The sequence below is a fragment of the Cornus florida genome, unplaced genomic scaffold (genome assembly GCF_030987335.1).
Source record: "Cornus florida cultivar Cherokee Brave unplaced genomic scaffold, ASM3098733v1 CherokeeBrave_3.0.0_Hap2_Chr03, whole genome shotgun sequence".
Taxonomy (NCBI): Eukaryota; Viridiplantae; Streptophyta; class Magnoliopsida; order Cornales; family Cornaceae; genus Cornus; species Cornus florida.
Window position 1 is genome coordinate 87,866,357 of NW_026775573.1, and position 25,663 is coordinate 87,892,019.

The following is a 25,663-nucleotide window of genomic DNA, read 5'->3' on the forward strand; positions in this document are numbered from 1 at the left end:
ACTCTTGGCACTCGCCTTAATGCACACTCTTAAGCTTAAGGTAGGACGACGGAGACCATCAGTTGCTAGACCCTTGTGCAATCTTCTTGCCAAGGAGACCCCATTTGTCTTTGATTAAGCATGCCTAGATTTTTTTCAAACACTCCGTGGTTTATCGTCATCCGCTCCCATCATGCAACCTCCGAATTGGTCATTACCATTTGAAATTATATTTGATGCATCTGACTATGCAATGGGAGCTATTTTGGGGTAAAGGGTAGGAAAACTTCCATGTGCCATATACTATGCAAGCAAGACTTTTTCGGGAGCCCAATTGAATTACTCCACTACTGAGAAAGAATTACTTGTCGTAGTGTATACTCTTGATAAATTTTAGTCCTACCGCTTAGGGTCAAAAGTCATTGTATTTTCTGATCATGCCGCTCTGAGGCATCTTTTGACCAAAAAGGAAGCTAAACCTCATTTAATAAGATGGATTTTTCTCCTTCAAGAATTTGATTTCGAAATCAAAGACATGAAAGGCACCAAAAATGTGGTTGCCGACCATCTTTCAAGGTTAGTGGTAGAATCTTCCCCAAGCCCGCCAATTCATGATTCATTTCTGGATGAACAACTCTTCCAAATTTCTAATGGAAAATTGCCTTGGTTCACTGACAATGTGAACTATCTTGTAATTGGTAAGCTTCCAACCAATTGGTTAAGGCAAGAAAAGAACAGCTTTTTTGCTAACATTTGAAAATACTATTGGGAAGATCCCAGTTTATTTCGATATTGCCCGGATCAAATAGTGAGAAGATGCATTCCGGAGAGTGAAGTTCTAAGTGTCTTCGTGTTTTGCCACACCCTTGCATGTGGTGGACATTTTAGTGCAAAGAAGACCGCCTTAAAGGTTCTTCAAAGTGGGCTATTTTGGCCCACCATTCATAGAGATGCCTACAATTTTTGCAAGGAGTGTGAGCATTGTCAACAGATGGGATTGATGTCAAGGAAATACATGATGCCCTTGACTAATATTATTGTTATGGAAATCTTTGATATATGGGGCACTGATTTCATGGGTCCTTTTCCTATGTCCTATGGCTTCCAATACATTTTACTTGCTGTCGATTATGTTTCCAAGAGGGTGGAGGCTTGTGCTACCAAAACAAATGACCACTCCGTGGTTATTCAATTCATTAAATCGAACATTTTTACTCGTTTTTGTATGCCACGGGCAATGATTAGTGATGGAGAAAAGCATTTTTGTAATCAATTTTTGAAGCAATTATTTTTAAAGTACTCTGTCACTCATAAAGTCGCCACCCCTTGCCATCCTCAAACATGTGAGCATGCCGAAGTTTCAAACTGGGAAATTAGACAAATTCTTGAGAAAACAGTGAACCCAACTCAGAAAGATTGGTTACGAAAATTGAATGATGCTTTGTGGGCTTACCGGACGGCATATAAGACTCCCATTGGCATGTCTCCTTATAGACTTGTATATGGAAATCCTTGCCACCTTCCAGTTAAGCTAGAGCATAAAGCTATGTGGGTAGTTAAAAAGCTCAATCTTAACCTTGACAAAGCCAGAGAAAATCATTTACTTCAATTAAATGAGTTGGAAGAGTTGAGACATAATGCTTATGATAATGCCAAACTTTACAAAGAAAAGACCAAGGCTTTCCATGATAAACATATTATGAAGAAATCCTTTGAGCCAGGACAAAAAGCATGGCTCTTCAATTCTAAACTTAAACTCTTTCCAGAAAGTTGTGTACCAAATGGGAAGGCCCATATGAAATCATTTTTGTTATACCTCATAGGTAGTTGAAATCAAGAGCTTAAAAGATGGCAACACATTCAAAGTAAATGGGCAAAGGTTGAAGCCCTACATTGAAGGGAAAGTTTTTCAAAGACATATGGAAGCCACCCTCTAGGTGGATCCAATCTATCTCGATGAATGAGATCATTTGAACGTTGTTTAGGGACGTTAAACCTAGTTCCTTAGAGTTTCCAAACTCTATTTCTCTATTCTCTCTTTAGTCTTTCATTTTTGCAGCATCTTAATAATGATCTTTGTTGTCTCAATGAAGTTTTTCCAGGCATGTTGTGCGCTTTTCAAAAATTATGTTTTTAAAAAATTCGAAGCCTAGAGTCTTCGATCGATTGACCTAAATTTCAATTGATCGAAAGTGCATCGGAAATGTTCAATCGATCGAACAATGGTCTCAATTGATCGAAAATGATTTCGATCGATCCAGTTTGAGTCGGAAATTTTTGATCCTTGGCCTCAGTTTTTAGGTGGTTACGATCGATTATGGTTCGGCTCGATCGATTGAAGAATTCTTCGATTGATCCAAAAAATATATATATATATATTTTGCCTTTGTGTAGTCTTGCTACTTTTATGTTTTCTATTGGGCTCGATCTTTCTTCTCTCTTTCATTTTGTGCCATATTGCCTTTGAATGCTTGATTTCTTATTCCATTTGATATTTGATGACAGTTCCGAGTGTGACCATTTTTCAGACAGGTTTTTGGAATCTAAGTTTGGGGGTGCGCCTTCCAAAACTAAGCTTTTGTTGCCGGGTCCTATTTTCTACACCCATTTGGTATACTCTTTCCATTATCTATTGCTTCTTTGTACATTGAGGAGAATGTATAGATTAAGTTTGGGGGTGTGTTAGCAAATTTTACATGTCGCACTTGGTTCTATGCATGTGGTATGAATTGAGAGTCTGAGCCATGATTTTTATCTTTTAAGGACCATGATCCTTAGAATTTAAAAATTGCTTGACTTGAGAGTCTAATACTCCTTCTATGCTTTGTGGATGCTATTTAGGAGTAAATTTTTTGAAAGATTGATAACTTGCTTGCATTTGTGGTCTACATCATCCAGTTTTTATGATTGTTTTGAGATTCACTCTAGATTTCTACACTAGCACAGGCACACACTAGCATTCATTTATGGGGTACATGCTTTGTTGATTATTGATTTGGTTATATCCCAATTGAGCTAGTAATGAATTGAAAGTTTTCATTTTTGACAAAGGTGGATAGCAAACCCTTTTCACTAAGTAGCCGGGATTTTAGCCTCATCAAGCAATGAATTTCTTACACCAAAAAGTGGAGGGCCCAAACTCTAGGTTTAAAAAAAAAAAAAAAAAAAAAAAGTTTGCAAAAGCAAATTGATAAGTGCTCAAATGTGATGCATTTTAGCACCTAAGCTAGGGTATTTTAGTTCAATCATCTATCTTACTTTCATGTTTTAGTACTTATTTGTGTTTTTGTCTATTTTAGGTCAATAAGGTTTAAATAGGCTAAAAAGAGCCTTTTAGCTCAACTTTGGAGCTAAGGAGAAGATCCAGGAAAAAGTCAGAAAAATTGCACTGAAGGAACTTCGATCGATCGAAGAAAGTCCCGATCGATCGAAGATATCTACAATCTATCGAGATCAAGGCGATGCTAGCTCAATGGATAAAGTTGCCAGGTGTCAAAAATATCTTGCCACGTTAGCTTCGATCGATCGAAGCAAGTGTTGGATCGATCGAAGACCTGTCCGATTAATCGAAGTGACTGTTGGTAGTGTGTTGTCTTATTCCCGAGCATGCCCGGACTCTACTAACTTTTATAGCTGCGAGTTTCCACCAATCAAATGCATTATTTTTGACTTGTTGCCTACTCAAAGAGGCTTATATATAAACAAAATGGACCAATTTGTATAGAGTTCCTCTAGTTGAAATTTTTACCAAATATAGAAATAGTTTCTCTCTCTAGAACTAGGGTTTTGGGAAGAAAACAAAGGAGAAGAAGATGGTGCCAACCTTAAATCCTTCTCTTGGGGCTAGAGATAACCCCAAGGCTTGCTTCCTAAACCTAGCATTTTGTGATTTTTGGGGATTTTAGTTGTAATTGATGTGTTGACCATGAATAAATATAGATCTTGTATTTTTACATGATTTGTATGAATTAATGCTTCCAATTGATCATTTAATTCTATTCATATATCTATGTATGTTAGAATGAATGTTCATGTGCTTTTCTCTAGATTTTATGCGTTTGATGCATGTCTATGTGTGTTGGAATTATAAATCTAGTGATGGTCAAGGCATGGTGCTTAATTGATTACTCTTATGGTTTGTTTGATGGATCATGCTTATTTCTTGATGGATTGTGCTACCTCCTTAGCTTAATTAGTTTAATTTTCATGTCATTAGTACAGTTGTAGTGTAATTGCTTTAATTTTCAAGATAAGTGGACAATCCATTCTTGTTGTTTGATGATCCATGCTTATGAGTGGAAATAGTACATTTCTCTAGATTTTTGTGTGTGCATTAATTATGGTTTCATTGAATGGTTAATGGCCTTATTTGATAGGTTGTGCTACTCACTTGATTGATTAGACAATCTATGCTTATTTGCCATCCATGCATAATTTTCAATTAATGACATACACACACAATTTACAACATGAATTTCCCTTTTTATTTACAATTACCAGTGTTTGGTGAATTGGAGCTTAGTGATGAACTCTAAGCCCCAAGACCTTTTTCTCATACTCTTTTCCCTAATTTCTAAATTGTCATTTAATTTGCATTGTTTTAATTAAACCATTAGTGTAATTCAACCAACCAAACCCTATTTGATCATTCGACCTACTAATACAACATTGATTCCAGAATACCTTGCAAATCCATTGGAACGATCCCTACTCACTCTTGCTACGTTAGTAGTTAGTAGTGGTAGTGGCTTTTATAAATTTAAACTTGGCCACAATCAACACATCAATTTTGGCACATGCAAGCAACTAGCGTACCACAAATAAAAGTGAAGACTTCTCCCAAAAGGTGAGAAGTGGGAAATGATTAGATGATGATTATTTTGATTTGTAACCTAGTTGATTTGAGCTTGTTAGTCCTTAAGGGTATTTCTACACCTAGTTCCCTTAAGCCATCCGGTTTGGGAGTCATTGCCCTAACGCTCGACCTCATGAATCATTAGAAAGCTTAATAGATCAACACATTGCACCATGCTTCCATCTTTGATCTGAAAGAATAAAATAAAATAAAATAAAATCAAGTGAAAAGAATAAGTGCACCTAGTTGAATAAAACTTTAATAAAAGGTTTATTCTTTGTTTTGATGATCGGTACTTGATTTGTGTGCTAGCTTAAGGCCGACTGTAATCATTTCTTTAGTTGGCTTAGATAGCAACATATTTGATGCTGGTTCACTTAAAATGAATTCTAGAGTTGTTTTGATTTACATGTTCATTGTCTTGATGTGTGGAGGACCATACTTGTTTGTTGGTATTGAAATTTTGGAGAGTTACTTAGAGATAGTTGAAAAATTGCATACTTGAAGTAGTTTTCTCCCGATGCTTGTTTTGTATGTTGGTGCCACTTTAGTGAGAAAGAGCCTAATGTCTGTCAGTATCATTTCTGGAAACCTCACGAGTCTTCACTCGTCCACTAGGGGTAACCTAGTGGTTTAAAAGGCTTGTTGCATACGCTAAATGCAACTGTATTCCCTACGAAAGTGGTGTTATCTTTTCATTACTTTCTAGTTCATAGTTACTTAGTTGTTTATTTCTTTCATTTCTTCATAGATCATTGCTAGGGACTAGCATTATCTAAGTTTGGGGGTGTGATAAGTGCTCAAATATGATGCATTTTAGCACCTAAACTAGGGTATTCTAGTCCAATCATCTATTTTACTTTAATGTTTTAGTACTTATTTATGTTTTTGCCTATTTCAGGTCAATAAGGTTCAAACAGGCTAAAAAGAGCCTTTTAGTTCAATTTTGGAGCTAAGGAGAAGACCCAAAAGAAGTAAAAAAAATTGCACTATTGAGGCTTCGATCGATCGAAGGAAGTCCCAATCGATCGAAGGAAGCTACAATCGATCGAGATCGAGGCAGTGCCAGCTCAATGGATAAGGTTGCCAGGTGTCAAAAATACCTTGCCACATCAGCTTCAATCAATCGAAGCAAGTGTTTGATCGATCAAAATCCTGTTCGATTGATTGAAATGACTACTGGCAGTGTGTTGTCTAATTCTCAAGCGCGCCCGGACTCTACCAACTTTTCTAACTGCGAATTTTCAATTTGTAAAAGGTTCCTCTAGTGGATATTTTACTAATTGTAGAAATAGTTTCTCTCTCTAGAACTAGGGTTTTGGAGCAAAGAACTAAGCTTGCTTCTGAAACCTAGCATTTTGTAAATTTTTGGGGATTTTAGTTGTAATTGAAGTTTTGACCATGAATAAATATAGATCTTGTGTTTTTACATGATTTGTATGAATTAATGTTTTCAATTGATCATTTAATTCTATCAACATGTCTATGTATACTAGAATGAATGTTCATATGCTTATTTCTCTAGATTTCACGAATTTGATGCATGTCTATGTGTGTTGGAATTATAAATCTAGTGATGGTCAAGGCATGGTGCTTAATTGATTACTCTTGTGGATTGTTTGATGGATCATGCTTATTTCTTGATGGATTGTGCTTCCTCCTTAGCTTAATTAGTTTAATTTTCATGTCATTAGTATAGTTGTAGTGTAATTGCTTTAATTTCCTAGATAGGTGGACAATCCATTCTTGATGTTTGATGATCCATACTTATGAGTATAAGTAGTACATTTCTCTAGACCTTTTTGTGTGCATTAATTGTGGTTTAATTGAATGGTTAATGGTGTTTTTTTTTATAGGTTATGATACTCATTAAATTGATTGGACAATTTATGCTTATTTGCCATCCATGCTTAGTTTTCAATTAATGACACACACACACATTAGATTTACAACATGAATTTCCCTTTTAATTTATAATTGCTAGTGTTTGGTGAAGTGAAGCTTAGTGGTGAACTCTAAGCCCAAGACCATTCTCTCATACTCTTTTCCCTAAATTCTAGATTGTTGTTAATTTATATGATTTTAATTGAACCATTAGTGTAATTCAACTAATCAAACCCTATTTGATTATTTGACCTACTAACCCAACATTAATTCTGGAATACCTTGCAAATCCCTTGGGATGATCCCTACTCACTTTTGCTATGTTAGTAATTAGTAATGGTAGTGGCTTTTACAAATTTAAACTTGGCCACAATCATCAAGCAATTTTTGTGCGTATGCGACCACAGTCACACACCAAGTTTTGAGCAACTTAAAATTATGACTTAACAACAAGGGCTCAAGTTATGAAGCTTAAGCTCAAGCTTTTTGGCATAGGCTCAAGCTATTTGGAAGGTTGCTCGAGCCAAACTTCTATACTTAGTCATTTTTCTTCAAATCTTTTCTAAAGCGTCTTTTTCATCAACACTTAGAATATTTTTGGGATTCTTCTGAACAGTACTCGATCACCATGACTTGGTACTCGAGCCTTGGGACTTCAACTCGAGTTTTTTGGGAAAAGGCTCGAGCCTTTTGGCTTAGGCTCGTGATCTGGCAATATGGAACTTCTGAAGCATCTTTTCATATTTTGAGGCACTTTTGCTCAAACATTTTTGCAAACACTCGAGCACCTTAAGTTTCGACTTGAGCTGAGATATCATGGCTCAAGATTTTTAGCCTTAGTTGATTTCCTTGCTTTTATTGACTTTAGTCTCGAGCTATGGAACTTATGCTCGAGCTGTGGCACTTAAACGTCTCTAAAATCGTCATTTTAACCTCAAACTTGCTTCAGATGATCAGCAACGACTCTATAAGCTTCAATATCGGTCTTTTCATCTTAAAATCCCAGTTTTAATCATTTCTTTAGGAAAGTACCTACAAACACAAAGTAAACATAAATTAGTATAACAATGGATAGAAGTATCACTTTAGGCCTTAACATAAGTATATTTAGGGGCTCAAATATGCAATATTCAGTACTCATCACACCCCCAAACTTACATATTGTTAGTCGCTTAGTAATACAGAACTAAAAAGCCGCTTTCATGGGAATCACGGTTGCATTTAGCTTATGCAACAAGCCTTTAAAGCCTTAGGTTACCCTTAGTGGACGAGTTGTAGTCTCGTGAGGTTTCCAGTGATAATACCCACAAACATCTCAAAGCAGTGCCTTAATTGCATAATAAGCTCATTCAAACCTGTATCATATCATAATGTCCCAACAATGCATCAATTAGTCAAATACAAAAAGTATTAAGAGCTATATCAATCAGGAAAAATTTTAAACTCTCAATATCATATCAACAACCATAGTCCTCACATGTCAGTTTAATCACATATTCAACAATCCCAATCCCCAAAATCCATTTTAGAAGTGAACCTATAGTTTTAAACATGTGGCTTACTATCCATACTTATATCTGTTCTATGTTATCCCACAATTCACAAGTAAATCTTTCAAATCCTGATCTCCAAGGTATTTTTCTTATTTTAACAGGTATACTTTCTTTTCATTCATCACTCATTTTTTTTTCAAACAAGATACTTTGTGCAATGCTCGAATCTCTAAAGCTCTCTAAATCACTTGTATAACGAGTTTTCAGCCAATGACTCCCAAACCAGTTGGTTTTAGGGCACTAGGTGTCAAAACACACTAAGGACTTAATTACTTAAGCAATCTAGGCTACAAACCCAAACTTGACCCTTTTGTTTCTTTTTCTTTTTTTCTTTTCTTTTTGTTTTTCTTTTTCATTTGCCTATTTCACTTCTTGGTGAAAAAGCTTTTTTCATCTTTACTGCAGCATAACATTTTTTTTATATATATAATTTATATACCTTGGTTGTAATGACCCGGTCATTTTCCTTCTTTCCTTTTTTCGGCGTTTTTCTTTTTCATTTGACCTTAGGATTTTTGAGACTTGAGGTAGGGTTTTGAGTTCAGTTTTGTGCTCGGATTTTATTTTCGACTTCACATACATTCACTTCATTTGATTTTCATGAAATGCATAGCTTTACTTTTGTAGAAAATCATGCTAACTTGTTTTTTTACCTTGTAGGGGTATGGATGCATAATTTCTTTGGAAACATTTTCAAACTTTGGGGTGTTTTGTATAATTATGCTTTTGTAATTATTTTTGGTCTTAGGGACCTTTTTGTAATTTATTTTGTGAGATATTTTGGGGAGGAACCATTTTGTAATTTTTGAAAAGTGTGACAAGTGTCACACTCTCATGGAGCCACTTGCTGACTTAGTGGTGGAGACACTTGAAAGCCTTGTTGGATGACAAATGTTGGTGAAGACTCACCCACTTGTTGTGTAATGACTCGGTCATTTTTGTTCCTTTCCTTTTTCTTAGATTTTTACGGATATTTTTGTTGTTGTCTTTTCTTTTCGGTGTTCGGTTTTTCGTCACTTGGTGTCATCTCAAGTGCTCAAAAATGATTTCTGAGAGTCTTTCCTTTTGATTCACAACTTCTTTTAAGGACAGAGTCTTTTCCACATTTTCACTTTTGGACACTATTCACTTTTTGTCTTTTTCCCGTTTGTCACTTTGTTGGCACAACCTCACTTTTCGTGTTCGGATTTGATTTCGGTTTTGCATACACCCATGATATTTAAATTCCATGCTATGTGTATTTTTACTTTTGTAGAAAATCATGCTAGTTGCTTACTTTTTTGTAAAAGGGCATGAATGTATGGTTTCTTAGAAACATTCTTGATTTTTGGAGTTTTTATGTAATTACTTAAAGTAATTATTTTTGTCTTAAGGACCACTTTGCAATTAAGTTTGCAAGATATTTAGATGAAGGACCTACTTGCAATTATTTTTGGGCTATTTTGGGATTATGGTTTTAAAAAGGGGTTTTTGTGTAATTGACCAAAGTTATGTGTGTTAACCATGGTGCTAGTTCATATAATGAGTGGAGGATCTTTATATCCTCCACTCACATTTCCTCTTCACCATTTTATCTTATCCCTCTCTTGAAAGAAACCTAGCCACCATTAGAGAAGCTTGATGTTTATGTCTTGAAATTGATTTTTGAGGCCCTTCCATTTGCCTTAGACCATAAAACTGGGAATACAAAAGCTTTGCCTCACCTCCCTCTATATAACCCTTGAAGGGTATGCCATTTTGTGTTGATTTGCCTTGGATTCTAGAGAGACACTTCTCTAGTGAGGTATGGGGTGTTCTAGTTTATTTATCTAAGTGAATTAATTATTTTTGTAGTGATGTATAAGTTGTATGCATGTCTTTTGTTAATCTGAGAAATTAATGATTAATTATAGTTTGCATATAACTCACTTTAGACTTGATATGTGGCATGACCATAACTTGATCTTTGTTGTATATTAATTTTGGGATGATTTAAGTGAGTTTTCAAATCTAAAGATTTAATGAATTTAATTTGATTTAAATTCTACTTAATTGTACTTTGCTTGTGTTCCATTTTAGACTCGATATATGGCATGGCCATGACGTAGTCCTTATTATATATTAATTTGGGGGTGTCATTTAAATAACTTTTGAAATCTAAAGATTTAATTAATTTAAATTAATTAAATTCTACATGATGGTATCTTGCTCATTTTGCACTTTTGATTTGATATATGTAATGACCATGATATGTTGTTTAACATATATTAATTTGAGGACATTTGGAATTGATTTGAAATCTAAAAAATTTAACTATTTTTATTTAATTAAATTCTATCTAATTGTTACTGATTTAATTATGTTTTAGAAGTTGTCTCTATATATAAATCATGGATTTAGACTTGTTGTGTATTCACTTGATGGTGCTTTAAGCATTGAATAACATAATTGTTAAATTTATATTCATGAGAACTTGTTTTTAATATTGAATATATTATTGTCATGTGTAATGAATTGCACATTTTGTATTACACATTATATATGTCATTTTAGAATTGAAACCCTAAGACACAGATTGTGTGGTTTCAACCTACTTGTGCATGGAACGTGGTTTCGTGCATGATTTAATTATGTATAAGTGGTGAACTTATTTATTGATTTTGGAGTCACTTAGGACATTGTTACGAATTATGTGATGGTTAGGGTTTGACTTTAGTATGGAGACAAGAGTCTTCTGAGTCATATGTGCGCACTAGGGTGGTATTTCCAGCGGGTTAGTGCCCGAAATAACCGTTTAGGTCTTGGCTTTATCTAAGATTTGATGTCCAAGTCTTCCACTATTTGATTTCGCATTCAATTCCAAGTTGACAACCAATGTTTAATTGTGACTTGTGGTTTTGGTTATTGGTGATTTTGATGTTGTTAAGTACATTTATGCATTATGATTTGTAAAGAATCATCATATGTTTTTTTATTTTGCTAAGGACATTAATGCATTATGATTTTTAAGGAATCATCGCATGTTTTTAATGTTGTTAAGTGTATTTATGCTTTAAATGTTCAAATGTAGCTTAGGAATGATCCTATATATTCATTTGGAACATAGACATTAGGTGGTATGACCCACTTTTTTTGCTTTCGTATTTTAGATTTCAAGTTGATGGCTTTGAGAATCTATATCTTATTGCTCTGTATAAGCATGCTCCTATGTTGTTAAAATTGCATGAACGATGTGATTTATGCTAGAAATGTTCTAAAGTAGCTCAGGATGCTCCCTGAGTCTCACCTTTGACATAGACGTTAAGTGGCATAACCTTTTGAATTGTTTCACCTTAATGTGAAAATCTTGTAAGACGTTAAGTTCTTGCATGCTCATCTCCTACGAGTAGCTTTAAGTTACTCACCCCAAAGTTACCGGGGACATTTTTCAGGTACAGGAATAAAGGTTGAGATTCTCATTATGCTTAGATGATTTGTGGACATGAAAGTTTCCATTCTTGTAAAGGTTGGCTTGAAATGCCACTTGTGGTCTTATATGTCAAAATGTGTTCATTTGATTCTAAATATGTAATGTGTACATAAGCACACTCTTTTCAATGTATTTGACATGTAGGAGATAAGGGCATATGCCATTGACATCTAAATTGTATTCTATGCATTTCACTTTTAAGGTTTATTATGGGAATATTGAAAAATGTCAAGCCATTGTTTCACCATATTTGCATCGGGTGTGGGAATTCCATTTTTATTCTTCCATAGGGTCTCATTAATTATGCATGAAGTGTGGCTAAGGGCCAAATGGTAATTTGAAGCCATTTCATAATTTTGAATTTCAAAATTTTCATTTCATGTACATTTTTGCCTTTTTGGCTGTTGGGGGGTCGGATTTTGCATCGACGGTATTTTTAAGCAGTGGATCATTGGAGCGCGTCCCTATACGTAAGTTACATCTGTGTGCATGATCATTTCTAGGTGAAACCTCTTCCTTAGTGAAATGAGCCTCATTTTGCATTTTTGTTGAAAAATCTAGTTTAAGGGCGATTTAGGGTTTTCCTTCGGGAGATAAATTCCAGTTTTGACTCTGTCGCATAGAAAATGTGATTTTAAGGGTAGTTTCTTCATAGAATTTTTCCAGAAAATGTCGTCTCGCCCTTGAAAATCCCAAATCCTTTTAAGTTTTCAGTTTCTACATTTTTTTTTCCAAGAAAAGTTGTTGCAACATGGCCTCGGCCCAAAAGAGCTGACTCGGTTCTAAAAGAGCCGACTATTTCTTCAACCGAGCCGACTCGGTTCACAAAGGAGCCAACTAGGTTCATCTAGGCATCATTTTTCTCATTTTGCATGCTCTCAGCCCAACCCAGCTAACTCAGTTCTCAAAAGAGCTGACTGGGTTCATTCACGCCTCATTTTGGTTATTTTTGGTGCTCTCGGCCTAAAAGAGCCGACTCAGTTGCCAACTGAGCCGACTCAGTTTGGTTGCCATGATGACCTGTCTTCAAATGGTCATAACTTGCTCATCCACGGTCCAAATTAGGTCATTCTTGAGTCTAAATTTAAGAGCCTGAAGTCAAATTTCCATTGGTACCAACCATACCCTGAAACTCCAACCATACTGAGAGTTATGATGGTTTTAGCGAGATGGGGTTATGGTACCTCTAAGTTAGAGGACGCTGCCTTGTCCTATCTTCATATCTTTATCATCCAGACTCCGAATCAAGTGATTCTTGAGTCTAACTTTGTTGATTTTCCATTGTCTATCCAATGATATGCACGTTGGCACCCATTTCATTTTAGAATGACCATTTTTCCCTTAGTTTATTTCTTTTTGGTTTGAAATCTTTGCTTCAGGACTTGACTCATTTGAGTTCTATGGCTTCTGAGAAGTCATTTTGGTGCCTTAGGGATGACGTACATCTCTAAAGGCCATTTTACTTCTTTCGCTTTTACATTTCGGATTCGTTATCGGGTTATCTTTTGGTAATCACTGACGCACCAGGTTTACAAAAACTTAGGCCGTCACAAGTGGTATCAGAGCTCCTATGTTTGAATACCTTGGACGATGGGTTTTGGGTGCATTTAATGCTTTATTGATTTACTTTGATATGCTTACTTGTTTTTTGATAACATATTTATGTGCTTATGTACTATATCTGACATGTCGTTTGTTTAACATGATTTTATTCTAATGGAACGAGCATGACATATGATGTATGCTAAATCAGATTTGTATATGCATGATTGTGTTACATATTTGGCAAGATACAGGATTGGTCATTAGGGCACGAGTTGGGGTTGATGGTGATTGTGGTCGCTGTTTCGTAGTAGTATAGGTTGTTGTTGACCTAACATTGATTTTGAGGTAGGTGGTAAGACACCTTTTATTTAGGCTCTCATGAGGTGTGTCATTTGGCGTTGCCGTAGTGCTGGATTTGTTGGTTTTGGGCCATGATGAGGTTATGGACCTCTTAGGATCCTTGGTTTTTCGGGATGGTTCCTCTAGGATTGCAATTTTCGTGGGCGGGTACGTTTGTGAACGGGTGCATGGCACTGTCATATTACTGTACTGGCTAGCTGTAAGTGCAGTTCGGATTAAATCAATATTGGTTTTCTTTCGATAGGTGTTGTCCTTTTGATCGATGATGATAATAGTTATTTTAGGGATTGGTCGTTGTGATTGATTTGATTGTTATTGGTATGGCTATAGTTGCCTTTTTCTTTGAGTTCTCTTGCGTGACAACGCTTTTGGGATCAAGTCGATTGATTGATATTTTAGGTAGAGAGAACATTGCACTATTAGTGTCACCTCTAGATTCAGAGTTGGATTGTTATAGTCTTACCATTGTGGCACGTGCTCACATTGGTTTTGAGATAGGTTATGGTAGCATTGGTTTTTGGAGTTAGATTATGGCTAGGACTGGTCATTCCTTTTACCTTGACACTCTAAGACACGATGTCCATAGGGTTCATTAATGCATCGTTTTATTTTCTACAGTTTCATTTACTACCATGTTAGTACTGTGATTTATGTCATTGCGATGCATTAGTAGGTGGAAGTGTATCCACATTTATCTTCTGGTTATGTGACATTAGCATGCCGTATTTATATGCTTTGAGATGTCATGTTGTTACGGTGCTTTAATGACATGCTTTTGTGTTACGTGGAAACATGCCGCATGTACCTTTGATTTTATCTATGTGAGTAGATTTATTTATTTGGTAGTTGCATTCCTTGTCATATGCATGACTTCCATATTTGGTTTTCCCTTTTGTTTCCTTCGGTTGCTCATTTTTTGTGCACCGGTTTCTGCAATGGGTTCGTTGTGAAATTCCTTGTAGAGGAATTGCCACATTTGTTTTGTCTTGAGCTGTCCATTTCCCTAAGGTGGGAAAAATGCTCCATTTTCGTGTTTGTCGTGTTGACACTTGTGGGAGAATAGGGTTTCTCCTCTTTTTCTTGGTTCGTGTTAGGGACTTCACAAGGAGTGAGTCTCTTCTCTTCGTCACCTTATGCATAGTTTTGGGGTTGGTCGGTCCGTGAGGATCACCATTGTTGTCTTGAGTCCTTGGTGAGGATTTGATAGATTTTGGTCGACTTACTCCTATGTAGGGGGCGAAGTCTTTGACATTATTGTCTTTCATTTCAGAGATGGAGTCGTGGTGTTGTCCTTCTTAAGACTGGTGGTTTCTTTCCTTCGTATCTTCCTTTGAGGAGTTTGTACCGTGGTTGTTGACAGAGTTGTGGTGCTCAGAGTGAGTTGTTTGGTGTGAGATCATTTTACATAGACTTGTGTCCATTTGATAGAGGATTTGGTTGATTCGTTGTGTGAGTTTAATGCCGTTTAAGGTTGTCTTTTGGAGACTTGTTTCAATTTAGGAGACCTAGATGTGGTTGACTCTTAGGAGAAGTTTTGGAGGGTAGCTGTATGATATGGCTTGTTTGTGGAGTTTTCTCGTCCTAGTTATGGCTAGGCACAGTTTTGAGGAATTGTAGTTCTAGTGATTGCTTATGTATCGAAATTGAGGAATTTTGATTTGGCTTGGTAATGCCATGTACAGTTTCAAGAGATTATTTTGTGACCTTGGTTATCGGGATTTTGATGTATGTACCATGTGGTGGACTTGTTTTTCGAGGATTTAGTTATCCGTGATAGGGATTTTAATCCAATGTTTGATTGTGATGAGTAGTCTTATAGTTGATCTGTTTCAGGATGATATCTGGGATTTTGGAGACGCTATTTGCTTGTTAGGCTTTGGATTCATGATTGATGTTGTTGATAGTAGTGTTTTGAGACGTTGGAGTTCTTTGTTTTGTTGTATTAAGGATTTAAGGCCTTAAGCGTAGCGGTACCTATGGCATTGTTGTTAGAGTTTTGGAATTGGCAAAACTGGTCCGGCTAGACATCTTTGGACCATATCTCAACTCTCACAAAATGTTGGTCTTCGTAGTGCTTTTGGTAATGATCATTTTCGACATTGATGTCATTTGTTTTGAGAGGTTTCATGGGTAGACCTAGTAGGGGGCAGGTTATGAACTAGTGCCTTATACTGTCATGCTACCGTACAAGTTGTGTTATGGGCGAGTGCTAGTTATTAATGTTCTCTTGCAATAGTAGGATATCGTATAGGATAGCTCTATGTAAAGAGGATGTCGAACCCATAGGGAGATGGAATTGGTGTTAGTCTTTAAATTAATTTCATGGTTTACAGATAACTTGGTTGGAAAGTTTTTTGGTTGTTACAGTTTAACAAACTAGAATTAAAACAAAATATTAAATAAAAGCAAAGTAAATAAATAGAGTGATCAGAGAGAGAGGAATCTTAGGGCTTTGACTTCACCACAACCATCATACTACAGTTAATTATGCTAACTCTAGGAATTTAACAATAATATTTTCCAAATGAATTGAACTCAATAACATTCGTTTAATTCGGGTTTTAAAGAAAGATGTTTTACAAATTTAGCTAACTATAACCTATTTGCGGTTAGCGTGGACTATCCGCCTACCTACTTTAACTACGTTGCAAACAATCCACCTTTCATAAGCATAGACTATACAAACGTTCTTTTGTAAAATACATTGGAACACCATTATATGACCTTTAGTCTTATGGCTGGCAGGGCTCCACCAGATACCGTCCAATAAGGTAGGTTGAGAATAGCAAATAGACTATTACATCTAAGACAACGTAGTAACAATTTATAAGCTATTAAAGCATGAAAACCACTTGAGTTGTCTCAAGTGCTCATAGTCATATAATCCAGAAAAAACATATATTAAAAATAATCCTAGAGTTAAAACAATCTAACCATAGTATTAGGTTGGGTTACGTCAGTTCCCTAAGAGAGGAATTAGCTACTCATGATAAGGTTAGATATCATCTGTGTTGAGTTGATATCCATCGCCACGGACGGTACTTCTCTTCTCAGGATCTTCACTTTCAAGGTTGTAATAACCCTAAAAGCAAGAACACCTTCAGCCTTCTAAATAACACTGTAAAAGAGATTGAAATTTTGGTCCCATTCTATTAAGGCTTACGCTTTCTTTTATAGAAGAAAAAAAGTATTTGGTGGGCTTATAGGTCTTCTGGCCCAACTGAGATGAGATACGGCTGGTAAAGAGAGAAATCCCACAATATTAATCTGACATGTCATGGAAAGCTCGAGCTTCAGGAACAGATGCTCGAGCTTTAGGGTACAAGCTCAAGCATAAGGAACAATGCTCGAGCTTCTTTGGATGGATGCTCGAGCTTCAATAAATGGTGCTTGATCTTCACTTTGACACTTAGCCAATTTTCTTCAACTATTTTTTGAAGCGTCTTTTTCTCCAACACTTAGAATATTTTTAGAGTTGAACTCTTTTAACATTGCTCGATCCAAGCTTCAAGGGCTCAAGCATTAGGTACCAGGCTCGAGCATTTGTAACTCAAGGCTCGAGCATCAGTGGATAATGCTCGATCCTTAATAGATGGTACATCCTGGAGGTAAGGCACGAGACCTGGGAGCATAGTCTTCAATTAAAATCAACTCATTAATTTTTGATGCATGATGCTCGAGCTTGAGGGTCAAGGCTCGAGCACCCTTGGTTAAGGCTCGAGCACCTCTTGGTAAGGCTCGAGCATCAAGGTACAATGCTCGAACTTTTAGACCTTGTTGACTTTTCTTCTTCTTTTTGTTGTGATGCTCGAGCCTCAACACTTGGGCTCTAGCTCTAAGGCTTGAATTTCTTCAAACTTCACCATTTACGCTCTCGGCTTGCTCTGAATGACCGGCAACGACTCTGTAAGCTTTGATATCATCATAAAGTCCCGGTTTTAACTATTTATCTGGGAAAGTACCTATAAACACACATCAAACATAAATTAGGCTAATTATGGATAGAAGTATCACTTTAGGCTTTAACATATACGTATTTAGGGGCTTGAATATGCATATATTCAACGCTTATCACACCCCCTAACTTACATATTGTTAGTCCCTTAGCGATACAGAACTAAAAAGCCGCTTTCATGGGAATCACGGTTGCATTTAGCCTATGTAACAACCCTTTAAACCCCTAGGTTATCCCTAGTGGACTAGTTGTAGTCTCGTGAGGGTTTCCAGTGAAGATACCCACAAACTTCTCAAATCAATGCCTTAAATGCATATCAAGCTTATTCACGCCTGTTTTCAAATCATATCATCCCTACAGTTCATTAATCAGTCAAATATAACAAGTATACCAATCATGTAATAAAAAAAACTTTCAACTTCCAATCTCAATAAGCAACCAAAGCCCCCACATATCAGTTTAATCATTTATTCAACAATTTTAATCTCTAAAGGTATTTTGAAAGTGATCCTACTATTCAACATGTGGCTTATTATACATTCTTGCATTTATTCCTTACTATTCCTTAATTCATAAGCAGACTCTTCAAATTCCAACTCTCAAGGAAATTTTTTTTTTTTTTTTTTTTTTTTTTTTTTTTTTTCTGGGTATGCATTTTTTTCAAAAAGGATACTGTCACTACAAAAAAAATGACTTTTTACCACAGTGGAAAAGGCTTTCTACCACAGTTTTGAACCGTGATAGAAACAGCCGTGGTAGAAAGTCGAGACTTTTTACCACTGTTTTAACCATGATAGAAAGTCGACTTTCTACGACAGTGCAAAACCGTAGTAAAAAGTCTATTTTCAACCACGGTTCCGCACCGTGGTAGAAAGTCTTTATTTCTACCACGGTTATGCACCGTGATAAAAAGTCTATTTTTTTAGAAAGTAATAGACTTTCTACCACGGTGCATAACCGTGGTAGAAAGTGTTATATATATATATTTTTTAAAAAAGATAGTGTGGCCCATTTGAAGCCTTTTTTTTTTTTTTTTTTTTTTTTCTTCTTCCCTACTAATAGCCTTGCAAGGACCCCATAAGCAAACTCTAAATAAATAAAAAATAACATCATAATCAAAATAATTTACAACTGACCAATAACATCATATATATATATATAAGCAAATCATTGTTTTATACAAAAATTAGCCATATACAAATTTCAAATAAGTACATGATCCACACCTTATATATTTACTTGACCAAAATAAAACAAAAATTCTTCATATCTTCTTGCAACTTCTTCATGAACCATATAAAAAATATAGCGGCAACAAAAAAAGTAACGGCAACTGCAATCCTAGCTTTAACCTACAAAGATGTAATAGTTGAAATAAGAGAATTAATGTAAAGCAAGTTCATAAAAGAATGGCTATTGTTGTCTTTATAAAAAAATATAAAGTGATAAAATTGTCTAAGGAAAAATAGTTACCTAAAATATACAACATATACTTATAACCGGCTTTAAATGGTAGTTTTCAAAAATAAAAGCTATATTCTTTGAATGGATTGAATTGGATAGGATCAAAACTTTTTTCTCCTAGATAAAAAAAATAAAAACCTATGAACTTATTTAATCTATCAAGGATAAAAATCCCATAGTCTGAATAACATTGTGCATTCACGAAGTAATATAAAGCCAAATGGGTATGAAAAAGGAACATGTAATATTCATTTTCAACCAATATTAAGTCAAACTTTGGGGGTCAAACTTTGGGGGGTCTATTGAAATCCTTGACTAAGAAGCTCAAGCACACTTGAAAAAGAGAATAAAGACTAAAATGGTCCTTGCAGAGCTCAGTTTCTTCAAGTTGTTGTCCAAGTCAAACAAAGCAATATTAGTTATTTTTAAAGGTGTATGCTACTCAGTGACATATATAACCCGACAAAATAGTAGTAAGATTACTTTCAAAGAGGCATGTATACTTCAGTTTCATATGCCTTGACAAAATACAAGTAATAAAGACACAAAATTGGTGGAAATTAGATTCAAATAGTTCAAAGGGATATAACAACTGTGTGTGTAGTTTACTAATATTGGGGAGATTGGGATGTACTGAGATAGTACTGACATGGGTATGCCCCTTGTTCCCTCTCAATCCCATTGTGAGAGGAAGTAAAGGGACAGAAACAAACACATATCCAGAGAGGTGAAAAAGGGGTGTCTACACAAAGTAAAAGACATTTCCTTACAAGTGGACAACAAAGTGATCATCTCTCTCTTTAGGCTCTATATGCACCAGAAAATATAATTGACAAGTGGACAACAAAGTGATCATCTCTCTCTTTAGGCTCTATATGCACCAGAAAATATAATTGATTTCTAATATTGTGAAAACACCCATAAACAAAGACAAGTTCATGGGTGAAAATCCCACCATGAATGGGTGTCAACATCAAAGAGATACAACCTGCATCTAAAAGTCACAAACTTAAATATATTGAAAGGCAAATTTGTGTGGGTTTTGCACATAAATTAAACTAATTTTTATATTTAGAATAAACAAATATATTAAAAGTAGGGATTGAAAGAAAGCATATTCTAAAAATTTATATAAAAACAAAAAACATTCAAATTATGGGATAATCATTCCAATGGGAAAGGCATGTAGCTTCACTTTCCACAGACCTCATTATATGTGTCATCATGCACCTTTAGGCTTTGCTTTGTCTACCTCCTCTCTTCATCTTCAACCCCTACCTCTCTTACTTCCAACTTTCACTTTTTCCACCGCCTCCCATAAAATACTAAATATTTATTCTTTTCTAAACCAAAAGCAGGTCAAAGACTGCAAGTTTGCAAACACTCTCTTGGGTTTTCTCTTAATTCTATTCTGATACTCCCTTTGATGTGTGTGTGTGTGTGTGTGTGTGTGTGTGTGTGTGTGTGTGAGAGAGAGAGAGAGAGAGAGAGATAGAGAGAGAAAGAGAGAGGATCCAGTTCATCATATCTTAGCTTCTGCTGATAAGGTTGACAACATAACAAAAGGTATCTTTCTGTTGGTTTTTCTCACCATTTAGGTTCAGTAGTTTTCATCTGAACCTTTTATTCTAATAGGGTTTACTTTCTTCTTTTATATTGAATCATCAAACTGAAAATAGAAGCTTAATTAATATATATATATATATATATACATATATGTTAGAAAAAATGGCAGAAGAAGCAACCTCTAATGGTTCCATTCAAAATCCAATTGGTGGATCAAATCCTCCCACCATAAAGAAGAAGAGAAACCTCCCAGGAAATCCAGGCAAGCCTCTCTATTTTCCCAATCAAACATAATTTTTTTGATTGTTTTCTTGTCTATCTTACTTTATTATGTTCAGAGGTATATTCATGGATATTCAAGATTATTATTTTTTAAAAATATTTTGTACACTATCTTTATTAACAGATCCTGAAGCCGAAGTAATCGCTTTATCACCCAAGACTCTGATGGCCACTAACAGATTCTTGTGTGAGATATGTGTTCAAAGGGATCAAAACTTGCAGCTGCATAGGAGAGGGCCCAATCTGCCATGGAAGCTCAAGCAAAGGACTAGCAAGAAGATTAATTGCTTACATTTGTTTACTAACAACCACTTTTTCTATTGTTTTCGTGATTGAATGATCTTGTTTAATATTCCCCTTATTGCATTATCCAAAAAGGGGAAAAAATGTTCCAATCAAATGGTCTAAATCTAGCAGGCCTAATGGAATTTTTACTAATACGTACAGAATCAAGTGGTTAATCCATTTTTTTTTTACTCAACTCTTACAATGTATTACTGTAGTAGGAGAAATGTTATTTCTTGAGAATTCCTTATTACTGCCAAAGAAATTCAAATGGTATATACTAATTGGTTGCTTTAAATGGATTCAAAGTAGTTCCTTCTAATTTAACTGAACATATATAGCTGCGTTGAAATCTAGAAAAGGGAAATTACCTCAGTTTTCACATGCAACTTTCTTTCATTTTCCGATGGAGACCTAAAGAAAAAAGGTTGGAAATGTTAGCTTAATGATAATTATACAAAATGGAATATGTAAACCAAACAGATAATTAAGAGACTTCTATATATCTTACTCATTCATAATCGTTGATGGCACTGAGCTCCTAGAAGATCCTGAGCCCTCCAAGACTGATCCAGTAGAGGTGGCTTTCTTTTTGTAGCCTGGGCAGAAAAATGTTCAACTTAAACATGAGTTGAAGTTTACTCATCTAATATACATTAATGATGAAATAAGAACATAGGTTTCAACTTCACTGCACGGCGATACATTTTTCCTTGCGCACACATTGCAAAACATAAAAATGCATTGAAGTACTATATATATTGTTGAATTGCTGAAACAACACTTTTATTGCTAAGATTATTAGTCAAGGATCAAACTAGCTTGGTTCATGATTAGAGTTTTTCTTCTATAACTAGGTTATCAATCATTTATGCTTTCATCTATTTCTTTTCCCCTTTTGTTTTAACACATATTGGTATACCCTTAATCATTTGTTAGAATATATTAACTATGGCAAATGTAGAAGCATGATCTTGAAAATATTAAAGAATAAAGATGCACAGTTTCTAAAGAAAAAAACCATATTTTAGGTGCAGATAAACAAGATGAACTTCTTAGTAGACTTGCTCTTTTCCAAATTACACCATTAAATCTAAAGATTCACTTCTGAATGGATAAGTTTTACTATTTGAGTGCTTGGGGTTTCTGGATCACATAGATGGCCAAAACACATCATACACACACACACATATATGTATATATATATATATATGTAGAGATACACACACACATACATATATATATAGAGAGAGAGAGAGAAGAGAGGGTTTACCTGCTTTATAGTGATTGTAGTGGCTGCTCTCCTTAAGGCTTTGGTTCAAAGAAACTTGGATGTTCCAAATATAGCTGCACACAAAGAGGTTCACTACTCATTGATTTAATAGGTGTTATTAAAGGAGGTTGCTGCCACTGCTTTGTGTCTGTTGGGATCCATAAGTCTGCATCCTTGCTTGTATTAGCTTGAGGGAGAAAGCGAAAGTAAGCTATTATCTCCTCCCTGCAATCTGTCAAGTCGATAAGAGCTTGAAGACCCAATTCCAGTCTCAATACTTTTAAAAAAAAAAAGAAAAAAAGAAAAAAGAAAAAGCACAGTACATTATTAAAAGATCAAAAAACACCTAGCCGTACTGAGATGAACTAAATAATTTAATAGTTGTCATGAATGAGAACCCCCAAATGAAGGCATACAACAGGTTACCCTTTTCCTATCACTTAGCTCTTTATGCTTTAAAAACCAAACTCCAGCAAAAGCCTATGTTCAGCTTCCCACGACAGGTGGAACTGTTGCTGGCTTTGAATCCTCAGCTTTTTCATGTTCTTTGTTAAGCATTTAAAAGCAAAATTTGCAAAATCTCAGATATCATCTAAATATGTGAATGCAATTACATTACCAAAACAAAGTAATGGTTCTCAATTCTTGCGAATGCCTGTGGGGAACAAATTAAGTTCATATCAAAAAAAAGAAAAAAGAAAAAGACTGAGCCATGTTAAACAATCACAATAAAGCTGCCTAATCATAAGATCTGATCACAAATTACAGATGCTCATAACTTCAACAGATAAACATTTATACCAAGTTGAAAGTATCTAAAAATGGTATTAAGAAAAATTAAGATAAGATTAATTGCATACTCTTCATTTCCCCAGCTAATTCGTATACTTAGAACCATCGATGACGCCATAAGCTCGGGCTTTCTTCTAAAGAAGACAAAGGGAATTCATGAATTTTTGGTTCAGTATTAAGTTTAAACAGGGAGTACCATTACAGTCCACTTAGGTCCCCTACTTAGAGACAATCCCACCGATGAGGCCTTAAAAATTCCAAAATAAAGGTAATGCTGAACCAAAAAAAGAAAAAAAAAACTTGGAAAATGAAAGTTGATGTCACTGTTGCATTGCAAATTGGCAAAGTGTTGCAAGGTTAATGATTCAATCGGGGTTTAAATGATAATATTTGGTGTGTTTTCAATCTAAAACAAAACATACACCCATTTGTGACACTTAAATTATGAGATCAAATTTGAGTTTCACCAACAATCCCTAAATCTAGAACCAAATAAGATTTATAAAAAAATCACCAATTGAATCACTTATCTGTAGTCAGAATTTGTACTGTTGAAAAAAGTAAAAGGTTCCTGAATATTGAATCTATAGAAGATAAAATTTGGATTTAGATGGCCATAAAGCATATGGTAATTAGTCATATACAATATACAACAACAAAAGAGGGTGTCTGCTAAAGAGTAACTCACCAATGAAAACTTATCATCATCCCCTCTCTTGATATTCTCTTCATTTGGAAGAAGATGAGCAGTCATCATTTCCCATTTAGTCCATGCTCTAGCAGCTGCATACTGAGAACAAATAAAAAATTTGCTAATGATAGATTCCCAGAATATAACAGTACATGCAGATTCACGATCAATCAATGATATTCTGCTGCACCCCTTTGGCTTCATTTGGGGCTACAGAAAACTAAGCACCCGCAGCAGTTCAAGAGAACTCCCACTAAAACTTTTTTGAAAAAAAAAAAAAAGACCAATACCATAGAATTTAAGCATTCTGTTATTTCTGGTCAAGAAGCTATCTTTATTTAGTTTTTTTGTAAGATGCCTAGCTGTACATCTCTCATTCATCATAGCTATTACAAATACTTTGATTATAACAAAAATGAAACTATAAACCATGCCTTATCCACAACTTCTACATTTCTAGATGTTCTCCATTGAGCATCACTCATCAAGAAGCAGGCGGTTGACATAGACCTTCTTGTGTTGTAAGGACATAACATTATGAATTTATTCCAAGCAAATTTCAACAATCCATTCAAAAGTCTACAGTTCCGTGTATTAAAACCGTGTTCTAACAGGTTACCCTTTTCTTATCACTTAGCTCTTCATGCTTTAAAAACCAAACTCCAGCAAAAGCTTAGGGCTTCAAGAAAATCAATAAATTGCATCAAATTAATTTAGTAAAATCCTTAAATCCCAAAATCTCCAACTAATTTTTCATCACAATTACTTATCCGCATACAGAGATAAATATTTCGCCACATATTGAGATGAAAGATATAAGAGAAACATTTACCTGTAGAGTTTTGTAATTTTGGTCGATTGCTGATCTTCAAGTCGTTACTCAACGTCATCCTTATGAGAGAGTAGAGAAGGCTTGAGAGTTGAGAGACAACGGGCCTGAGGCTGAAGCTTTCGATTGGCGAACCTGAACTAGAACAGCAGGCGATGGAAACTGAAGGATATGGGTTTTGATTTTTTGAACAATCTGAAATGATATGCCGATATGGGTTCTGATTCTTGTAGATTTTGTAGTTTGTAGTTGCAAAGACAGAGAGAGGGCAAGTTCAGAGTTGAGAACGAGAATAGAGATGGAGGCTATCTAGAAGGCCGATCTGATTCTTGTACATTTTGTAGTTTGTAGTTGCAGAGATAGAGAGAGGGCAAGTTTAGAGTTAAGAACGAGAATAGAGATGGAGGCCATTGGGGAGGCTTTAATAATGATTTGCCCTAAAATTATGTGGTCTGTAGGTGTGTGTGGTCTGAAAGGATTTGCCTAAAATTTTAAGAAAGTAGCGGGCATAAGACCCACGCCCAACCTTAAACCAAATTCATTTTCTACACGGTGCCCAAACCATGGTAGAATAACTTACTACCACGATTTTTCATTAACCGTGATAGAAAGAGCGGTATAAAAGGCTGAGTAAAAATGCACTAAATTTAAGTGAAATTAATTCACTTTCTTTTATAACCGTGGTGAAATAAATTCACTTTTTACCACGGTTCTATTATAACCGTGGTAAAAAAATTTTCTACCACGATTTTACAATAACTGTGGTAAAATATATTAATTTCTACTACGGTTTTAAAATAACAGTGGTAAAAGATAATTTCTACCACGGTTATTTTAAAACCGTGGTAAAAAGGGCGTTCTAAAAAACTATTTTTCTTGTAGTGTGTGCAATGTTCAAGTTT

At 35.3% G+C, this 25,663-nt stretch overlaps 1 long non-coding RNA gene across 10 annotated transcripts; it reads right to left on the reverse strand.

The window, feature by feature from the left end:
- Positions 1–6,659: 6,659 nt before the first annotated feature.
- Positions 6,660–25,232, reverse strand: LOC132300841 (uncharacterized). 10 transcript variants are annotated; one of them, XR_009480594.1, is made up of 7 exons: positions 24,765–25,232; positions 23,930–24,031; positions 22,450–22,681; positions 21,688–21,775; positions 21,548–21,590; positions 7,877–8,073; positions 6,660–7,750 (listed from the first exon to the last, which is right to left on the reverse strand). It is a non-coding gene; the product is annotated as an uncharacterized LOC132300841 (long non-coding RNA). The 10 variants fall into 10 exon arrangements; XR_009480596.1 differs by lacking the exons at positions 6,660–7,750; positions 7,877–8,073 and adding exons at positions 18,704–18,931; positions 23,310–23,375 and having other exon boundaries at positions 22,450–22,674; positions 24,765–25,231; XR_009480590.1 differs by lacking the exons at positions 6,660–7,750; positions 7,877–8,073 and adding exons at positions 18,704–18,931; positions 23,310–23,375 and having other exon boundaries at positions 24,765–25,231.
- Positions 25,233–25,663: the final 431 nt, after the last annotated feature.